This window comes from Tupaia chinensis, unplaced genomic scaffold, assembly GCF_000334495.1.
Source record: "Tupaia chinensis unplaced genomic scaffold, TupChi_1.0 Scaffold000364_1, whole genome shotgun sequence".
NCBI classification, from domain to species: Eukaryota; Metazoa; Chordata; class Mammalia; order Scandentia; family Tupaiidae; genus Tupaia; species Tupaia belangeri.
Genome location: NW_006159861.1, coordinates 44,831 through 60,899, shown reverse-complemented (window position 1 = coordinate 60,899; position 16,069 = coordinate 44,831). Strand labels below are relative to the sequence as shown.

The following is a 16,069-nucleotide window of genomic DNA, read 5'->3' as shown; positions in this document are numbered from 1 at the left end:
AACTCCAGTATTATCCCCTGACAGTTTTGGGAATGTTTATCTCTTCACAAAATAGACTATTCAAGATCACCAAGAGGAACCTTGCGAAGCTGATCAAGCCATCTAAAGGCCATGCTGATCCTGCCTCCCTGACTGCTCAAATAACTTTGCGGGGGCACCGTTTTATAGTCGACACCAGTTGTATCTCTAGCCCTCACCTCCCTTGCCCGACTCCATGACAGAGACTGGGCAAAGTAAAACACTTCCTACCAGCTTCCATGGTAGCAAGGCCAAGCTATTCTGGTAACACTGTTCTGCTTAAAGAAGCATAAACAAGGAAGCAGCAGATGGTGTGGGGGTTCCTTCACTGAACTCCCACTATGGTTCAAGTCCTGGACCTGGCGGCTTAAAACTCATAGCAGGTACCTGTGCATACATGCCCAAAATCCCAAGGGGAGAGTGGAGGAGAAGGGATTGCGACATGACCGTTACCCCGGGCGGGGGAGGGGTGACTTCTTGCTTTCTGTCTCTCTGGTGCGCACACGCACCCTATAGCAAAAATCTCTCTCAAAAAAATTAAAACAAAGAAGCATAAATGGAAGTCTAGGCTCCTGGAAAATCTATTTTTTTGATCAAAGGGACTGACACAAGTCACTGTTCTTGCCTTCCTCTTCTCCCAGGACCCTAAATTCAGTGATGAGAGACTACCAAGGTCAGGCCAAGCAATCACAGAGATGCCTCTCAGCCCTGCGATTGTTGAGCCCCTGGACCTAGAAGAACTGTACCTACCTCTAGACTTCCTGCTAGGTCAGGAAAAGCTACTACTTAGCTACCAATCATCAAGGCGTGCATCTCTTTCCATAGTAATTTGGGTGTTACTAAGCCTTAACAGATTGAAATACAGCCATGTACTGAACAATTAATAATTCTGAGCTCTGGGGCCAGCAGGTGGCACAGCAGTTAAGATGCTTGACTCCCACATGGCCGACCACGGTTTGGGTTCTGCAACTAGTGGCTTTCTCCTCTCTCTCTCTCTCTCTCTCTCTCTCTCTCTTGACACACATGCCTTATAAAAAATTTAATAATAATAATTAATAAATAAATAAAAATAAATATCAATAATTATTTTAAAAAATACTTCTGGGCCCATTGATAGATGCCATCATAAGTGAGTCCTTAAAATATCCTTGTGCTGGCACCAGCAGTTAGCGTAATGGCTATGTCGCTGGACTCCCACATAGTCGACCGCAGTTCAAGTCCCGGACCCGGTGACTTAAACTCACGCCAGGCGTGTGTGCGTACATGCCCAAAATCCCAAGAGGAAAATGGAGGAGAAGGGATTGTGGTGTGGCCATCCCCTCTGGGGGGTGATTTCTCACTTTCTATCTCTCTGTCTCTCTCTGTCTGTCTGGTGAGCGCACGCGCCCTATAGCAAAAACCTCTCCAAAAAAAAAAAAAAAACCTTGTGCTGTGGGAATTACTGTATCCATATATTTTTCCTAATTTATTTTTATTATTATTATTTATACATTCAATTGCTATACATCATTTAGATTGTAAAGAGACTTTACCCAGCATGATAGACACCTCAGTCCAGTTGAGAACACTATACACAGCCTCAACAACAGATAACAAACTATATCTGTAAAACCTTGGTTCAAAGAAGCCCAGAAGTTATTCAAAAGCTACATCACAGTTAAGAGAGTCAGGATCGACTGTGTTCTCTGAATCTTGATTTTCGGTTCTTTTATAAAATAGCTGGAAACACTCATAATACTGAAATAACAGGGTCGTTTCATTTGTAGAGTATGCGTTTAACAGAAATGTTCCAGTTTTCAGTGACAAATAATCATTTATAAGGAAGTTACTTTTATCCCAAAACTCCTATTGCTTAAATTCACTGAGTACATTAGCTGGCATATGGCTTTTCATTTCTAAGTAGAGCAAGCTCTGTTCTCTACCATGGAGAAATTATTGTAAAATACATACATAAATCCAGGAAATGTTTAAAAAACAAGAAAGTACAAAAATTCCTAAGTTATAAATGTCAACAAACACAGGCTATGATGGTAATAGTCACATCTCCCAGGGGCCAGGGATGAGGTAGGTGAGGCCGGAGAATTCTCTGACAAATATGTGTTTTCCTCTGAGTTTCTAATGCTACATTGGCTGATACTCCCTTTTAATACAGAGTCTTTTAGCAGAGGAAAAATAAAAATAAGTTGTCATTTTACAAATGCTACAGAAAAGGAAAAAGATTTGCCAAAGAGCAGCATAATAACACGTCGTAGAAAGACGCGACAAAGTCACAGAGAACTAGTGACGACCTCATTTGCCCACAGTCTTAATAGGATACCTTCTTCTAGGTCCTGAAAAGATCATGAGCAGGCCAATTATTTCCTTGGAGCCTGGGAACAGGACGAACAATTGCTGCTGTTTTCAGATACAATCCCGGCAAAGTGAACAATTCAGAAATGTCGTCCTCGAGCCGTCACTCGTATCTGAGCACAAAGATGCTAATCAGGCGAGGCTTGCCAGTGGCACGCCAGTCACGAAGTCAGGGCTCGTCTGCAGCTCACGCGTGATCTCTCAGATCAAATCTGATATTCACGAGGTACCGCAATAAGATCGGGCACCCATAAATCTCCGGATTTCTAAGTCTGTTGTCTATGTGTCCTTGTAGACAGGGTGTATTTACCGTGACTTTAGGGCAAAGTCATTCAGATAGAGGCCACAGAGAGAGAGGAGGATAACGCTGAGTCATAAACAGGACTTGCTGTGCAGTAGGTCCTTTAACTTGGTGGTGATAATTGCTGCGAATTTTATACGTTAGGAATGGTCTCCCCATACAAACATCCGCACTGCAGTCCGAGCCTCCCGTGACGCTGCCGGAGGAAGGGATGGAGGACTCCTGTTGGTGTCAGTACTCCTTTGCAGCTCATTTGTTTGCGTTTCTGTTGTTTCCCATCTTGCGAGGGCTTTTCCATTTAATTTCTTATTTAGAAAGCTACAGGAAAGAGAAGAATAAACACCATTTATTAGGTGGTTGGGAAAGGCATGACATATTTGGCTATGAGTTTCTATGCAAAAACACGTCATGACTTTCCCAACAACCCCATAGATTCATCAAAATGTTAACATTTGGCCACACTTGCACTGATTTCCTTCCTCCCTTCTTTCCTTTTCTCTTTCTATTTATGGGCTAATCTTATATTCTTTTATATACATATATATTCTTACACACACACACACACTTTTTTGCTGAACCATTTGAAAGTAAATTATAGGGGACTAGCAGGTTGCCTGGTGGTTAACGTGCTGGACTCTCACATGGCCAACCTCGGTTCAAGTCCTAGACCTGGCTTCTTGAAACTCACACCAGGCACATGTGCGTGCATGCCCAAAATCCCAAGAGGAGAATGGAGAAGACTGTGGTATGGCCATCTCCCTGGGGGATGATTTCTTACCTTTGCTCTCTCTCTGTCTCTCCAGCAAGCATACATACCCTATGGCAAAAACCTAAATAAATAAATAAAAAGATGGAGAAAGAAAAAAGAGAGAAGAAAGTAAGTTACAGACATCACAAGAACTTTACCCTTAAATACATCACCGCACACCTGCTAACATGATATTTCTCAATATAGTCAAAAGATTTATTTCATTTCATATTTCCATATTTATATTTCCCTGATTGTCCAACATTATTTTTCTTATATTTTTCATTCTAAGATTAAACCAAAGTCCATACAATGCACTCGGTTATATCTTCAATGTTTTTCATCTCTTCTAGAAACACGCCCCCCCTTCTGGTTTTGTTTGTTTGTTTGTTTGTTTTTGTTTTTGTTTTTGTTTTTCCATTACATTAAAAAGCCCAGGAAATAGTACCAGCAGATGGCATAATGGTTACATCACTGGACTCCCACATAGCGGATCACAGTTCCAGTCCTGGACTCTGGCGACTAAAACCTCATGCTAGGCACATGTGTGTGCCCAAAATCCAGAAAAGAGAATGGAGGAGAAGCAACTGTGGCGTGGTCATCCCCCAGGGGTGATTTCTCACTTTCCATCTCTCTGTCTCTCTGTCTCTTTAGCAAGCTTACATACCCTATAGAAAAAAAAAAAAAAAACTCTCTCTAAAAAAAAAAACCTGGAAACTCTGTCTATAATATGTCCCATATTCTGTATTTAATAACTCTTCACTATTAGATTCGGGTTAAGAATTTGGACACAATTACTATATGTGGTGTTGTATACCTCTTACTATGTCATGTGGCTATTGTAAATACTCATTTCCCTTTGCAGTTAAAAGTCACAATCTGTGGAATATTATCTTAAGTATTATTTAAACATCCTGTTTCCCAACCACATTTTCCTCAAAAGTTTTAGTACTCATTGATGTTATTTTCTTGAATTACGCTGGTTACAAAATGCTAATATTTTTGAATTCTATGTTTCTAAATTTATTAATGAATAATATTCCATAAAGAAGAGTTCTCTCTCTCCTCCCCCTTCTTTCTCCATATCATTATAGATTTATATTAAATGTGATATATAGTTTATTACCATCATTATTCTTTCCAATGCTCAGATTTTCCCATGTCGGCAGGTGAAAGCCTCTTCATTCTAGCTCCTGTTATTCTTCTGACGTGACCCCATTAGTCTTTCAGCACTCCCTTGCTCTGGGGTATGTCAAACATCCCAGACTTACCTTGTACTTTTCTTGCCCCAGATGTGGAATCAGTCATTTTTCTAAGGAATCTTGGTTCTCTTTGGTACAAACTAATATCCATTTATTGCACACACTCTGAATAAACAGGAATGACCCCCCACATAAAACATGGCGGAAATCTCAACACTGATGACACACACCAAGAGGGTATGCAACAGCTTATTGCCTACCTGATGAGGAAGAGCTGGGGAAGTCTTCCAAGCTGGTCTAAAAATGGCTTGAGGGAAAAGGGAATGAGGCTAGTGTTAATTTTTTTAAGACTTTTTAAAATTTTACTTATTATTAGTATTATTTTAATTTGATCACAGAGAGACAAAGAGAGAGGGGAAGTGAGAAAGGAAACCACCAGTTCTGGGACTCCAATGCAGCTGGCCATGCAGGAGTCCAGCACCTTCCCCACCAGTCACCTGCTGCCAGCCCGACTAGAGTGAAACTTTTATCGTGGGTAGGGGCAAGGGTGGCGTGAGCACTCCTGGGCACAAGCACAGGTTTACAAGACTTGAATTTCCCACCAACAACTAAGGAGAAAGAAGCCAAGCTTTCATATCACTTTGTGCCAAAGTGGGGCAGAAGAGGAAGAGTGAGGCTGATGATGTCATCAGTTAAACATTAAAAAAATGGTTCCCCTGGGTGCACTTACATTTCTTTATATGGGGCCATAGGATAAGAATCTGTTACACAGATACTGTGTGTGCTCAAATCTCCTCCATGGGGAATGTGTAATACATGGAATAAGGACACAGGGCCCTTTGAGGTCTTTGAAGGGAAAACAATCTCTATAAATACACAGAATTATCATCAAAATTATTTTTATATCTTTCCAAGGTATAAGACAACTTTCAAATTGTTTCCAAATTAGTTATGGGAAGAGATCTCATTTTTCTGTTTAGAAATCAACTTCAGAAAGGTCATGCGTTTTCAAAATGGCAGATGGTTCATCAGAGGGTCAAAAAATTCAAACTGACCTCCAAGTCATGACATTAAGAACATTCTCTGAGCCTTCATATTTTATGTGAAATGTTAGATGAGAGAAATTCATTTTTAAATTAAATTAAAAGAAATAATCATTACATTTAACTCCTCTAAAAAGAATGTTTCAGATCTTTGTCGAGCAAACAATGATAATAGCAGTAACAATAGCAGCTAACACTTACTGTCCTTAAGTTCCAGGAACTCTTCCAAGCACATTCAAGTCATCCTGTTAACAGTTCATTGGATTAAATATCAATGTTAATCCAATTTTGCAATAAGGAACTTGAAGTCCAGAAAGGTCAAGCAATGTAACCAACATCCCAGAGCAGTCTAGTGAAAGAGTGAGGAGTGGGACCAGCAGACAGCATAGTGGTTACATCGCCGGGCTCCCACATGGCCGACCGTAGTCCAAGTCCCAAACCTGACAGGTTGAAACTTACGCTGGATGCGTGTGCACCAGAAATCCTGAGAGAAGCCTGGAGGAAAAGGGATCAGGCATAACCATCCCCCCGGAAGGTGATTTCCTGCTTCCTGTCTCTCTGTCTCTCCATCTCTCCAGTGAGCACATGTGCCCTCCAGCAAGAATCTCTCTCTAAAACAAAAAAAAAACAAAAAGAAAAGAAAAGAAAAAGAAAAGAAAGAAAGAAAGAAAGAGAATTAAAATATAAAGTAGGATAACAACGGTAAAAATGAAACATTTCAAAGTTGTATTTTGGTTTTGAAAATAGAGCATGGGTTGATTTCTACTAAAGAAAAGGAAGTATCATACTAGCGCTAATTTTAACCTACATGGGGTAAACTTTCATTCTATTCTATTTCATTTTTAGTTCAGAATATTAGGAGTAGAAAGAAATAGAAAGACTTCCCAAGAAAGAGAGTCAACAAACCGCTAGGCGTGGGCTTGCGGGGCTTTTCAATCCAGTGCTCAGATCAGCAGTCAATTTGGGATTCAGTCATGTACGTCTGGATAGGTTCTCAAGTCAGTGATCTTCTGCTGAAATCCGGGTACGGTTATACAGGGAAATAATAGAGACATTGATCTTTTTTTTGGAGAGGATTTTTGTTTTTCGTTATAGGGCGCGAGCTCTCACCAGACAGACAGAGAGACACAGAGAGACAGAAAGCCAGAAACCACCCCCCAGGGGGAATGGCCACGCCGCAATCCCTTCTCTTCTGTTCTCCTCTCGGGATCTTGGGCACGTACGCACACGCGCCTGGCGTGAGTTTTAAGCCACCGGGCCTGGGATGCGAACCGCGGTCGACTATGGGGGAGTCCAGCAACATAGCCATTACGCCAGAGACATTGATCTTGAAAGCAGTTACTGATATGTTTTTAAAAATTATTCAACCATTGTTTAACCTACAACCTGGAGATCTCACTATGACGGATGTGGTATTACACAGGCATAATTTCTTTTTCAGGGCACTTTAATACGCATTTCATCTCCTCAATAACCCAGTGCTGACGACAGAAAATTCACAGACACAGAACGCACTATAACACACGCAATGAAGAGAAACTGTCAAGGGCCTTTCCAGCGCGTCCACCACCCCTTGTCCCAGCACGTCCCCAAGTCACTCGTGGACAACCTGCTCTGCCCAGACAGACCCAACGCGACCAACGGGCATCTTGGCCGTGCTGCCTCTCATTTGTTTTCTGCCCCCCGCACCCCAGGCTTCTCCGCCACCGCCACTGAGGCTTGGTCTGCTCTGGGACAGGGGTAAACCTGGGCGAGCAAGAGCACTTACAGCCAAAGGCAACCCTCGGCCGCAGGGGACAGGAACTGGTCTGGGGGCTCCCACCGCGCACTTCCGCGCAGCTCACAGCAGGCAGCACCGAGACCCAACGACCCCAGGCATCTTCCAGCCGTGCACCCTTCACGGGATGTCCCTCCTTCCTGTTTTACTCTTCCAATTTGTTATTCTGCTTTATTAAATTTGGTTACCATGGTTAATAAATTTACATATACATCGTATTCCTCAAGAACTACTCCTCAAGAGCTTGTCATAGGACCTGTTTCAGGGAGGACTGAGTGGCATTAGAGTTTCAGTAACAGGAAAGTGAGCGTTGATATTGATGAAAGTACAGGCTAGGTCTTCTGTCTCCTTATGGTTTGTGAATTAAAAGCAAGATTCCTAAGACAAATTCACCGGGATATGTCACTAGCTGAAACATCCCGAGGACGTCCCTTGATTTTCGTGAGCCTCGGCTACTCCACTGGAATATTGGGCCAGCCTTTACATGGTGACTGAAGAGGCTGCAACCCACGGCCAGTCTGGCCAGTCTCACAGCTCGGGTTGCAGACTAGCACCCTGAGAAGCCTGGGCACATGTGAGTGTGTACAGAGTCCTGAGGGGGCGAGAAATGGAGAGGGGATGGCAGCTTGACCACTCCCCCCATGGGTGCTTTCTCACGTCCTCGCCTTTACATGGTGACTGAAGAGGCTGTGACCCACGGCCAGTCTGGCCAGTCTCACAGCTCGGGTTGCAGACTAGCACCCTGAGAAGCCTGGGCACATGTGAGTGTGTACAGAGTCCTGAGGGGGCGAGAAATGGAGAGGGGATGGCAGCTTGACCACTCCCCCCATGGGTGCTTTCTCACGTCCTCCCTCTCACTCTCCAGGGAGCATTTGTGCCCTCTGGCAAATTTTTAAAAATTGGAATACTAATAAAAATAATAATAACAATGGTTAACCTTGATTGAGCATTTTCATTTGTAAACTGTTTTAAATGTTTTCCGTATATTAACTGATCAATCCTTACAATGATCTTAAGATACAAAATATTATTATTATCATCACCATTTTATAGGTGAAGAAATAGGGATATGGCGTCTACTATGCCCAAAATCACTGAGCCAGTAAGTGGGACTTCACGAATTCCAACCCAGATAATCAAAGTCTGGAGCTCATACTTTTTTTTTTTTTTTTTTGGTAGAGGTTTTTGTTACAGGGTGTGTGCACTCACCAGAGAGACAGAGAGATAGAAAGTGAGAAATCACTCCCCGGGGGGATGGCCACACTGCAATCCCTTCTCCTCCATTCTCCTCTTGGGATCTTGGGCACGCATGCACACACGCCTGGCGTGAGTTTAAGCCACCAAGTCTGGGACTCGAACCGTGGTCGGCTACATGGGAGTTCAGCGACATAGCCATTACACTAACTGCTGGTCCAGGAGCTCTACATTTAAACAGTATCACTTTCACTGCTATTTTATTTCGTTGTGATAAGAAAATCTTTAAAAATAGATTATTTAGCACAGTGCAGTACTAACAAACATGAAGGGGGGAACATTGAATTCTTATAAATAAAATTTGCAATAAATATTCTTTTTCTGGTCATCTGCATCTCTCTAATTTCTTCTTTTCTTGAGTTCTCTTCCCATATAATGTTATTACCCTGCTCTGACTTTTCTATGTTTTCTCTTTTCCTTGTTTCTGATCCCTAATCCTCTTCTCCAACTTCTCCGATTTCTTCCCTTCCAGTCTCATTTTCCTCGATTTCAAGGCCACGGGCAGACAAGTGTGAGAAACATCAGAGACAGTTTATTTTCAGGGCATTCTCTTCAGAATTTTACTAGAATAAATGTTTAGTGGTATTCGCAACAAAGCACCCCAAAATACCTGCACAGACACAATAAAGTATTTGTCAGACCTTTGATGTGTGAAAAGAGGGTTCTTGGTGATCTAAACGGGTCAACAAGAAAGACCATTCTTGGGGCCAACAGGTGGTGTGGTGGTTAAGGCCCTGGACTTTGACATGAGGACCACAGTTCGGTTCCTGGACCTGGTGGCTTGCTTTCTCACTTTCTTTCTCTTCACTCTCTCTTTCTCTCTCTCTCTCTGTCTCTCTATAGAGCGTATGTACCCTATAGCAAATTTTAAAATAATAATAATAATAATAAATAAAATTAAATAAATAATTTGTTTTTTTTAAAAAAAGGAGGGTCTTCCCTGCTAGGTCTTTCTGAGGCTGGATGCTCACTGCAGTCTGAGGTGCAAGCAAAGAGTATTTAAACACTCTCTTGGGACCAGCAGTTAGCGTAATGACTATGTCACTGAACTCCCATGTAGTTGATCGCAGTTCCAGTCCCAGACCCGGCGGCTTAAACTCACACCAGGCACGTGTGCATGCATGCCCAAGATCCCAAGAGGAGAATGGAGGAGAAGGGATTGTGGCATGGCCATCCCCCCTGGGGGGTGATTTCTCGCTTTCTGTCTCTCTCTGTCTTTCTGGTGAGCGCACGCACCCTATAGCAAAAAACGTCTCCAAAACAAAGAAAAAAAAATACACTCTCTTTAGTTCAAAAAATACACTCTCTTTAGTTCATAGGCAAGATCCTCTCTCTTCTTAATTAATAGTCTAAATGCTAACTCCTTCACCTTAACCTTTCCTCTCAAATAACCACTGAGCCTAATCTGCATATGCAAACGAGTTTAAAAGAGCTTTAATTAAGGTGTCTGACAACTTCTCTGATTACTATATTTTTCACAGCTGCCAAGAAATGTCTAACTACATCTGGACTTCTTTCCCAATGTGGACGAATGTGGGTTCTTGAAATCTGACTGATTCTGGGGGTCCTAGTGAAACAGCAGCAGGTGGCACACAGGTGTCCCCACAGGGGTGTGCTCAGACAACGTCCCATCATCCTGAGGTTTGGGAAAGTGAGGTCAGGGGTGCCTTGGCTCTTCCTTAGAACTAAGCAGAGGAGGAATTGATGTCAGTTAGTTTAACCCCATTGGGCATTTCCCAGTGACGAGCCATTTCCAGGCATTGCAAACAAACCTGCAATTTGATATCTTCCAGTAAACAAGCTTCTCAAGGAGGATGGCACACTGCCAGACTTCCTGGGTGTGCAGGAGTTCTATTCCGGGAGTGGCAGGCAGCTGTGGCTCTGATCTGCAGATAATGATTAATTAATAAAAGAAATTAATCCACACATGTATACACAATGTATACGCATCTTACCCTAAACATCCCCCCAGCGGAAGCGTTCACACATTGTTTGCTCTTTCAATCCTTCCTTGTTTCAAGGGAATAACGACAGGAAAAGCAGACTCTCGGGGCTGACAGGAAGCAGAGGTTGCACGTGGACTCGCCTCACGTCAAGGATGTGCATTCCTTCGCGTCTTAGGAAGGACAGTTCTCCTGCTCCATGCCAATATGTCTCGGTGGTAATCGTGTCGGTTGTCTATCACTTCAGGCTCATGGCTTTGTCTGGTTTTAGCTTAGTCACCTCCAAGGTAGATTCCCAGGTAAAACATTCTGAAACATCCTGTCCTCTGCTTTGTCACCTAAAAGAGAAGTACCATGTGTTTAAATATAACGAAATAAAATTTTTTTAAAAAAAGAGTTATTTTTAAAACTACTTTTTAGAGCATCCTTGGTATAGGAATCAAAATTATTAGCCCTGCCCTTTTTACTTGTTTTAAGAGATTCTTCACTTTGGGCAGATGGTTACATCTCTAAACAGATTTCACGCTTCTTGCTCAGAGATAGAAAAGCATACACAGCTCTCTTCCTGTTCAGATGTGATCTTTTCACTTATCACCACCAGCGTTCAACACCCACCCCAGATCCACTAAATGACTAGATCTCACAGATAAAGCATGTTGTGAAGACAGAAGCAACTATGAACAATATAGACAGGAAAAACAAGGTCATCGTTGCTGAAGAACTACTCACATAGACAAAAGAATAGCAAAAGAAAGTTGACGCGAACTCAAGGGCACGAACACGCCCGTGAACAAATTTGTAAAAAATCATCAGACATGCTTTGTCTGTGAGATCTAGTAATTTACACGTTACTCCACTCTGCCACAGAATGTCCTTACATTCCAGAATCCTTAGAAGGATTTATAAGAGCCTCTCCCGTGATCTGGTGAATTCATCACAATGACTGCTCTAGGGGACAAAAGAAAGTCCTAGATGAGAAGAGACCTGAGTGCAAAGAACTGCTGCCTGGCAACACTCCGGCACAGGGCACACCATCAATTAGTCGTGGTTAGTTCAATTGACTGCAATTCGAACACAAGAAAGCAGTTACTTATGGAACCCAGCTCCAGATGGTAACAATTCAAGAGCAAAGTCAGACCAAGGTCACCACCAACACCAAAGCCAGACAGAGACCCAAGACAGGAGCCCACACCTGAGTTCAGACACCAGGTCATAAAGCAAGGCTATCGGAAAGGGCACGGTGGGCCATCACCAGGTGTGGGTCATCCCCTTGACTCTCAAGACCAACCATGGCCAATGGCTGGCAGGGATGTTCAGGAGAGAGAGAAGCTTTCCTTTCTGAGGGCTGGATGCCTATCCATAGCCAGGGGCTGCCAGACTTACCCTGCTCTGCTACAAAGTGCACAACTATCAAGCAAGAATGACACGTTTATACATTTATTTCTAAATTCTAAGGTACTATCATTTTTAAGGAACATTCTCAATAGACCTTGGAGTTATTTCAGAGACGGGAGACTTGCAGGGAGACCATACGCTGTCCTCAGACACATGCTCAGTGCTGGCCCAAATCTCTGTACATCCCTCCCCCAACTGCATCACCATTCTCAGTTCTATCAGTAGGTATTAACTGCAATATTATCAAAAGATACCCAAAATGTAAGGTTTCCACCATAGGGTGTGTGCATTTGCTGAAGAGAGACAGAGAGGGAATGTGAGAAACCACCCTCTGGGGGAATGGCTGCACAGCAATCCCTTCTTCATTCTTGTCCTGGGATTTTGGACATGTACACACCCATGCTCAGTGTGATTTTTGAGCCACCAGGTCTGGAACTTGAACCACGGTTAGCCATGTGGTATTCTAGCACCCTAACCACATGCCACCTGCTGGTCCTTCATGACACGTTTATACATTTATTTCTAAATTCTAAGGTACTATCATTTTTAAGGAACATTCTCAATAGACCTTGGAGTTATTTCAGAGACGGGAGACTTGCAGGGAGACCATACGCTGTCCTCAGACACATGCTCAGTGCTGGCCCAAATCTCTGTACATCCCTCCCCCAACTGCATCACCATTCTCAGTTCTATCAGTAGGTATTAACTGCAATATTATCAAAAGATACCCAAAATGTAAGGTTTCCACCATAGGGTGTGTGCATTTGCTGAAGAGAGACAGAGAGGGAATGTGAGAAACCACCCTCTGGGGGAATGGCTGCACAGCAATCCCTTCTTCATTCTTGTCCTGGGATTTTGGACATGTACACACCCATGCTCAGTGTGATTTTTGAGCCACCAGGTCTGGAACTTGAACCACGGTTAGCCATGTGGTATTCTAGCACCCTAACCACATGCCACCTGCTGGTCCTTCTCGGAATTTAGTTTCAAGCTACGAATGGTTTCAGAGGATATAAAAATAACTGGCGCTAAGAGAGCTAAACCAGTGCTGCCCAAATTTAATGTGCTTACATGCTGAGGGACCTTGTTAAAACTCTGTGGGTCTGAGACGCTGTTTCTAGCAAGCTCTCAGGTAATGCCAAAGCCGCTGTATAGACTTTGCCTACTCACGCGCTTGGCCTTGGTAACTCAGAGCTCCCATAACTGACCATTATTCCCAATGCTGCTTCAGATTAGAATTCATCTAAGAACAAAATTGAATCCTCCAGAGCAAGGTCCTCACACTGGAGTACGTGGATCCCAGCCCAGGACACAACTGCCTAGATTCTAATCCCAGCTCCTCTGCTTACTTCCTATGTAAGCTCGCTGTCCCTCTCCCGCTCCATTTCCTCATATTCCAGAATTAGTGTAACACGGAACCTACCTTAGCAAATAACTATGCAGAATAATTGAGATGATGCAGGTAGCACCTCACGTTGAGCCCCCCATGGTAAATAAGTAAGGTCGGTTTTCTGACGGGAGTCCCACAATGCCCTCAGAGGACATGCAGGGCACACCACAGTTATTCCAGAAATGTTCCATGTGCTTACGTTTATTTTCTCTTGGTAAATCCATTTCTTTGATCAGATTCTAAATAGGATTCATAACCCCAAACAGCTTAAGAACCATTGGTCAATGGTGCCTGTGGGCCCAGAGCAGCCCTATTGTTCAGAACATGAGTCTAAGTAAAACGCACTTTTTAGCCTAACAATGCCAATGGGAAGACTTTACCCAGTTGGGGGGATTAACCTAGGAGGAGGAGACAGAAGACTAATTTCTGCTCTTTACGTTATTTAATGTCACTATCACTAATCTTTGTTTGAGTTTATTTACTTGTTCTATCAGAGAGAGGCACCCTTAAAGAGGTCTTCACGCCCTGATCCACCCCCAGCCTCAGCCGGCCTGGATCATTAACGTGTGCACCCAGTACATACAGGGAGGTCCCAGGACACAAACTCCGGACCTTCCCGTGTGGCCTCAGCACCCCAGAGCATTGTGTTACCACTGTGACACTGACTGGTCTATCATTATAGCTTTCGAGGTGTTTTTCCATCTAGATAAAGTTATTCCTGAAGGGCCTAAGATGGCATAGTGGGAAAACTCCCTCAGGCCACAGTGGCCTCAGACAGGTGACATGCTTTATTTGGACAGCACGCCCTACCCAACATCAAAAGAGAGGAAGAGGCCTAACCAGACCCCTAAAGGGACCGTTCTATCATAGCTGACATTTCTGTGACACACAACTGGGAACCAATTAAGGAACAATTACAGCACATTATCAAACCTGTTCAGACTGGTTGTGAAGACAGAAGTAACTATGAACAATATAGGCAGAAAAAACAAGGTCATCGTTGCCAAAGAACTACTCACATATACAAAAGAATAGCAAAAGAAAGTTGACGTGAACTCAAGGGCACAAACACACCCGTGAACAAATTTGTGAAAAATCATCAGAGAAGAGAGAACAGCGTGAACCAAAGCTGACGTAAAGGTAAAACTATACTTAAACACATGTGTACTCTCTCAACCTTTTTGCTCACTGTTTAATGGGCAGAAAAAGCCCAGTTTCAGAAGTAGAGAAGAAAGAAAAAAACGTACATAATATGGGGAGAGCATGAGGCATTGTAAGACTCACAATGCTCTTGGCTGCTAAAACTACTTTAAAGCAATCCAGATGACTATATGGGGTATTAAAATCGAAATCACTGGAAGAGCCTTAATTTTTAAGATTATGAAATAAGAACGTGAAGACAAATATATATGCAGAAAAGAAAGCCTTGAGCATTGAAGGGAAGTACAGTCTTGAACCTACGTAGGAAATCTCGAGCTGAAAAGTGGTTTTCGTAGAGACTAATCCAAGTGTCCTTGCTTTGAAACCTGAACACACTGTTAAATTACACAAGTACACATGATCCCATGAAACGTCACTGAAAGGAGCACGATATGTAACTTCTTGTCATGGTTTTCACACCCCATAGCATCACTACAGGATAAAAGTGGGTGGATAGCAGGAAAGTACTATCCATTCTCAGTTGCAGTACCTAACTTTGATTCTTACAAGAATGACCAAGGAATTATTCTAATAGGTGGTGAAATCTGAATCATATGATTGGCTGAGTTCAGAATGATGTTTAAGTCTCTACAGGTACCATAGTTTGGATAGTTCGCACCAGATTCCAAGACGATATTCATTCTTCTATATGAAATAATTATATCAAATAAAATTATCTTATGAATTTTGGTAATGGCATTTAATGTAGACTATCTCTCATACGCTCTTACGGTATTTCTTCTGCTTGTCAACTGAGGGCATCTCTGGTCTCTCATTCAGAAGGCTTTTGAGCTAGTGGATAGAAATAAATGTTGGCTTAACCTGGGCCCAGCTGCAGGGATTCTTAGGTGGCACCATGATTTGGAAGGCTGAAAGCCACATGGAGGCTCGTTTCCTGAGCCAACCTGAACAATGGGCACAGGTGCATACACCTGTAATCCTAGCTAATTGGGAGGCTGGGGCAGGAGGATTGTGACACAATAAAATCCTATCAAAAATGCCTGTCTCTTTCTCCTTATTCTCTTTCTCCCTCTCTCTATCATAAAGGAGAAAAAAATGTAGGCTTCCTAAAGTATTGACATGGACCTATCTCAAAGAAAATCTTTAAACTAAAAAATTTGTGACACTGATTGTTGACCTAGCATAAGACTCTCATCTTCCATTCTTTTGCTCAAAGAAGATAGAGAAGCTGAACTCATTTTCAAAACGTCATCTAAATTAGGAAGACAGTTACTGCTGCAGCCCCACAGGGCTAGAAACCTATACTCTTAGAGTATCCACCCCTTCTCCTGGAAGGAGAAGGAAGAAAGAGGAAAGAGGAAGGAATGAAAGGAAAAGAAGAGGAAGAGAAAGGGAAGAGAGAGGCAAAAAGGAAGACAGGTGTGTGCCCAAAATCCCAGGAGAAGAATGGAGGGGAAAGCATGGTGGTGTGGCCATTCCCCAGGAGAG

At 42.9% G+C, this 16,069-nt stretch overlaps 1 long non-coding RNA gene across 1 annotated transcript; it reads right to left on the bottom strand.

Annotated features, from left to right (window-relative positions):
- Positions 1 to 2,381: 2,381 nt before the first annotated feature.
- Positions 2,382 to 10,572, bottom strand: LOC102469153 (uncharacterized). The gene is made up of 3 exons (XR_003550168.1): positions 10,465 to 10,572; positions 4,879 to 4,925; positions 2,382 to 2,986 (listed from the first exon to the last, which is right to left on the bottom strand). It is a non-coding gene; the product is annotated as an uncharacterized LOC102469153 (long non-coding RNA).
- Positions 10,573 to 16,069: the final 5,497 nt, after the last annotated feature.